Here is a 6,351-nt window from a genome sequence, read left to right on the forward strand (position 1 = left end):
ATAAGCTACTTTATGATATGCATCAGTCTATAAATGGGCCAGTTGTCATTTATTGTGACAACATGAGCTGTATACGCTTGGCAAATAACCTAGTCTATCATGCTAGAACAAAGCACATTGAGGTGCATTATCACTATGTGTGGGAGAAGGTTCTAGTGGGTTTTATTGATCTAGTTTATGTCAGCATAGAGGATCAGGTAGCCAACATATTCATGAAGGCATTGGGTGCAGAGAAGCTGCGCAAGTTCAGAGGCCTGCTTGGTGTGCAGGAATGGGATTGAGCTCAAGTGGGAGTGTTGAGATATTGAACTCCACTTGTGATATGCCAGGGTGACTGTTGTGCATTTATGTCACCGACTGGCTAGCTGTAGATGCGGTTGGTACACCGCCCATGAATAATAGCTGGATGACAGCTATCTTGATGTACTCTAGTTAGTGGCTCAGTTAGTATGCCACTTTAGTTAGCTGAGTTTGGTTTGAGACCCACATATAGGGTTCACCTATTCTTTTGTACTTAGAGAGTTCTTTTGGCTTTCACAACTAAGAAGAGGAAAACTATTTTTAGCCTCCACCTTTGTGTGTATTCCCCCATTGTGTATGTGAGAAAGCCAAAGTGAGACTCCTTACTTCTCTCCCACTCTCTACACACCCCGGCGAACCCCCCCTAATGCTACCCTTCTCTAGCCCCCCCAATGTCCCCCTAATGCCCCCTCCCTCTACCTCTACCCCTCGGCTAAGCCCCTACCCCTACCCCAACTAACCCCCCTTCTCGCTACCCTCCCCCCTAGCTAACCCCCCTACCCCTACCCCCCACTATTCTCGGTGACTAAAACCCCCTACCTCTATCCCCCAATAGCCCCCCCCCTCCTCCCAACCTGTCCCGAACGCAAGCGGTTGGAGGGTGGGGGTCCCTTCCCCCCTCACACACCCCCTTCCCATGTCACCCCACCCCACCCCGAAAGAGAGAGAGAGAGAGAGAGAGAGAGAGAGAGAGAGAGAGCGGGGGGGGGGGAGGAGGGGGTGCAATGAGGAGAGGGGACAGGGTTAACAAGGGTTTCTATGAGGGGAGGTGCAGCAAGGAGAGGGAACGGGGTTACCCAAGGGTGCAATGAGGGGAGGTTAGTGGACGGTCGTGGAGAGGGGGAGGAGAGCAACTAGAGCAGCCAAGGGGAGGGAATGGCTAGGAGGAGGGGAGGGGAGGGGAAAGTGGAGCATCTTGTTGGGCCTTTGCTAAGTATTCATGTCCATCTTGGGGTTGTTCAAAACGCACATGCATTAGAGGTTAGTATATCTTCTGGTTGTTCAATTTGAGCATTAAAAAATAAATGTGACATGTAGTTTGAACATCTTACATCAACAAAGGGCATGTATTCCCTCCTTTCTCAAAGCAAGTCGAAGAGAGCCATTGTACTTTTTATAGGCATACTTATATTCCTCCCTTATACATGCCCTCTCCATTTTCATGTACTAACATTTATAGCCATACCCATGCTACTTTCAATGATTTTGATTCTACATTCTAAAACGTACTAAAAGAAGCAAAACAATAGATAGTGAATTGAAAAAAGTGATCCTTGCCTCCTAACAAGGGAAATATTTTTGTGATATTTTTGTCATGAGCTTTTTGGGAATTCATGATATGTTTTTAAATAATTCCTCACACAACCCTTGCCCTCCACCCCCTCCCACACACATACATGCACACACACCCAACAACTCTTGTTATGTGTGAAAAAAATTCTTTCAACTCCAAAGAGACCAAGAATCCTATCCTTGATATTTCAATCATGGTGTATATGGACAGATTGATATATACACATAAATGTATCTAGAATTTATATAGATAAATTCAATGTCTTATGTAATCCATAGATATGGCTGAGACCTATCCAAATGTGTGAAACAATTTGCACACTTTTTAGGACGCCAAAAAAGTTCACAAAAATTTTCCATCCGTTCATGTGATATTTATTGCATGCTTTTTCACATTAGGAAAATTCGGACTTAGAAGGGGGCTTTGTAAGAGAGGCCTTGTGGTGGTAGGAACATGGATGTATATGGTGAATACATTTGAAAATAGTATTGGCTTGTGCAAGCCACAATGTGACTTGATTCACCCATCCTCTTAATAATTTCAAAAGGCTAACATATGGTTCATTATTTATTCAATTGTCTAACAATCTAGTGCATTATTTTATTCCAATGGATGGCACATAGTGTGATGAGGGTGAAAAGGTTGGTACTTGGGAATGGGAAAAGAGGTGGCCACATGCCCATAGCCTTTTCCCCCTTCTTCTATCTTAGAATGCATGCCTGTTGCTCAGGACTCCTCTTCTTCCTAGCACCCAAACTCTTGGCCTCCCCTTCCCTATACTATGAGCTTCTCCATACTGGTGTCTAGCCTACTTCTCATCGGTCTCCTAGCTAATTTGGTTGAGCAACAAGATTTTTACTATTGGACACTCGGAACAATCAGGAAGACTCGGGTTCGAGATTTGGCATGCAGCTCCAGAGACTCAAGGGAAGAGAAACAAAACAAATTCAAGAATGGCACAAAGCTCCAGAGACTCAAGGGACAAGCAGGCACATCCCATCAGGTTTGCGATCTTTATTCCTTGTACTAGATCATATGCTTTGCCTGCTGGAGCTTAGTCTCCTTGCCTTCACATACAAGTTGTGGCTCCTACCTCAGTGAGACTACTGTAAAGATGCTCCCCCACGATCCTTGACTTGATGACTCTGTGAGGGCGATACGATTTCAAACCCAAAATGGCAGGAAACTTCAAGCCTCTGAGTCTTGAGAGAGTGCACACTATAACTTTAGAGAGAGCCTGGTATACCGTGAAAGGATTTTACTAGTTGGATATCCTTTGCTTGTAGCAGCTCACTACATTCCCTTTGCTCGTAGATGCCTGCTTCAACCTTCCCTTTGCTAGTCGTGTTGTTTCTATGAGCACCAGGAGACTAGCTACATTCTTACAAGATGGTGAAGCCCTGGCGCTGAAACGTAATGGAGATTGCTCATACTCTAGAGACCAGGTTATTAGATTGGGCCCCTATGACTCAAGAAATCCGTGGAAGAGAAATATTGCCCACTATGACATCTGCAGCTTTGCCTTCATGCTCGAAAATTGACTGTCAAACTTGCATAGGATACAGAGTAGGTACTCTATGATGCTTTCATGAATCTTGTCCAAGAGCACATGTGCGGACCTCATTGACAGAGGGAATATGAAATCCACATGATCCGTGACCCTCCGATAGAAGCAAAACCTTCTAATGGAAAGCAGCCTCTTCTTTGCCTTGGTGGACACCCAAGGTTAATAGAGCATACTTACGTTGGCAATAGGGCAATAGTTCACAATTAGCTCACGCTGGCTTCTCCAAGCACAGTCGCAGAGCCATTTCCAAGCGATCAATGAGCACACTTATGGTTATAGAATGCTGTTCAAAAGCATTTTAGCTTCACTGTAACCTACCTTATGCTCTCTGCCATGACAATAGTAATCACATAGCTCCATGCTAATGATGTACGAGGTTGGATACTAATATCCCTTTCATTGCTGAGTCCTTTGATAGACTTCTAGTCTAGATTGCCAATGCCGTTCATGGGAGGCTTGCCAATTTTGGTGAGAGGCTATAGGTATATCATGACAATGGGTCGAGTCCCCGACTACTACTGGGAGTAGAAGTTGGTGTGTACTATATGCAAAATACACAACGCAATTACTTTTTGGCTAGGAACACGTACCCAGTGATTCTGTGTGTTTTGATTTTGTAATATACTGTGCTCCAAGATAGCTACATATTCGGCACGCTACATATTCGGCTGCATTACATTCCAACCGATCCTTATACATTCATCAATTTTGTGGGCTCATGACCTGATGATAGAATTACATAGCACTTTTGCCTACAACTCTACTGTCATCCAATGATCCTGAACTTCTCTCGATGGGATTTCTCATTAGCCTCATCTACAATGGCCCCTTCCTACATAATTTGAGGCCAATTGCATTATTAGTAGCCATCAAAGAGCATTGATCAAGTATAAACTGTGCTTTCTTCTGGAACGTATACGTTTCAATTATCTCAACTTTCTTCCAGGTTTTTTTTTTTTAATTTCTTCTTTGAAATTTTATTCTAGAGAGAACTTAGAGAGACAAAGAAGAGAGAGAGAGAGAAAGGTGGAGGGGAGAGTGAGGGAGGGGAGACGTAGAGAGGAGAGAGAGTAGGAAAGCAGAGAGAGAGTAGGAAGGCACTGCCGCGGTAGCACAAGAGAGAGAAGGGGGAGAGAGAGAGAGAGAGAGAGAGAGAGAAGCAAGCAAGAGGAGATGAGACCTGGCAGGGAGAGAGAGAGAGAGAGAGAGAGAGAGAGAGAGAGAGAGAGAGAGAGAGAGAGAGGGAGAGAAAGAGAGGCAGCACACAAGAGAGAGAGAGAAGGGAGAGAGAGAGGCGAGAGAGAAGGAGAGAGAGACGAAGAGAAAGAGGAGAGAGAGAGAGAGAGAGAGAGAGAGAGAGAGAGAGAGAGAGAGAGAGAGAGAAGCGAGAGGCAACGAGAAAGCAAAGGAGAGCGAGAGGCACGAGAGGTAGCAAGAGCGCATTGCCATAGTACAGAGAGAGAGAGAGAGAGAGAGAGAGAGAGAGAGAGAGAGAGAGAGAGAGAGAGAGGGAGAGAGAGAGAGAAGTAGAGAGCAAAGGGGAGGGAGGGGAGAGAGAGATAGGAGTAGGGAGAGAGCACACTGCCACGGCAACACGTGCGAGAGAGAGAGGGAGGGAGGGAGGGAGGGAGAGAAAGAGGAGAGGAGAGTGAGAGGGAGAGAGAGAGACTAAGAGCGAGCATGCTCCCACCGTAGCACGCACGTGAGAGAGAGAGAGAGAGACAGAGAAGTAGAGAGCAAAGGAGGGGGAGGGGGGAGAGAGAGAGGTGTAGGGAGAGAGCGTGTTGCTGTGGTAGCACGAAAGGGAGAAAGAGAGAGAGGGAGAGAGGGAGGGAGGGGGAGAAAGAGGAGAGGAGAGCGAGTGCGTTGCCATGACAGTGCACACTAAAGAGACAAAGAGAGAGAGAGAGCAAAGGAGAGGAAGGGGAGGGATAGAGAGGTGTAGGGAGAGAGCACGCTGCCAAAGAGAGACAGAGAGAGGGAGAGATAGACGAGAGGCAAGCGAGCGAGAGACTGAGAATGAGTGCGCTGCCATAGTAGTGCACATTAGAGAGAGAGAGAGAGTGAGCGAGAGAGAGAGAGAGAGAGAGAGAGAGAGAGAGAGAGAGAGAGAGAGAGAGAGCAAAGGAGAGGGAGGGGAGAGAGAAAGAGAGAGGTGTAGAGAGAGAGCGCACTATCATGGCATCGTGCGAGCATGAGCCTGCGTGAGAGAGAGAGAGAGAGAGAGAGAGAGCAAAGGAAAGGGAGGAAAGAGAGAGAGGTGTAGGGAGAGAGTGCCGCTGCCATGGCAACACGAGAGAGAGAGAGAGAGAGAGAGAGAGAGAGATGAAAGGAAGAGGAGAGGAGAGAGAGAGAGAGTAGCATACTCGCAAGAGAGAAAGAAGAGGGAGAGGGGAGATGAGAGAGAGAGAGAGAGCGTGCTTGTGCAAGAGAGAGAAGAGAGATAGAGAGGGAGAGAGGAGAAGAGAGAGAGAGAGAGAGAGAGAGAGAGAGAGAGAGAGAGAGAGAGAGAGACGAAAATCTAAGGAGGGAGGGAGGGAGAGAGTATGAGAGAGAGGGACAGAGTGAGAGTGAAAGAGATAGAAAATCTTACCAATGAGGAGGAGAAAGCAGTGCGCGACGATCAAGGAGGCATGGAGAAGAGATGATTTTATGGAGGGATGTGGGAGCTATGATCAATGAGGGATATTAGAGGAGAGATAGTGAAGGAGATGAGAGACGACAATGGATATAGGAGTAGAGGCGACGATCAAGGAAGGAGATTAGAGGCTACTAAAGAGAAGATAGGAATGACTAAATATAAACATGTGGAAACTTGAAAACAAAACTATGTACCTTGGTGTGTGATTTAGTCGAAACTTAAACAAACAAAACTATGAACCTTAGTGTGTGAAAAGACAAACGTGTGGAAACTTGAAAAGTGTGTGAAAAGACAAACTTGTGGAAGCTTGAATCTCAAATTTCTCGCCTGTTTTAAAATTTTAAATGAGTTTCACTTACATTTTTAATTTACTAGTTTAATTTGTCAATTGAAACTTATGGAATATAGTAGGAAAAAAATGTATTTTGTGTTGGAATATAGGAAGTACAATTTTAAATTTCTAACCTTTTTGAAAATTTTAAATTAGTTTAGCTTACATTTTCAATATACTAGTTTAATTTATCTCCTTTTAAGGAGATTTTTTTCTAC

This window comes from Dipteris shenzhenensis, chromosome 33 (assembly GCF_047967505.1).
Source record: "Dipteris shenzhenensis isolate YYH24624 ecotype China chromosome 33, Dip_SZ_1.0, whole genome shotgun sequence".
In the NCBI taxonomy this organism is placed as follows: domain Eukaryota; kingdom Viridiplantae; phylum Streptophyta; class Polypodiopsida; order Gleicheniales; family Dipteridaceae; genus Dipteris; species Dipteris shenzhenensis.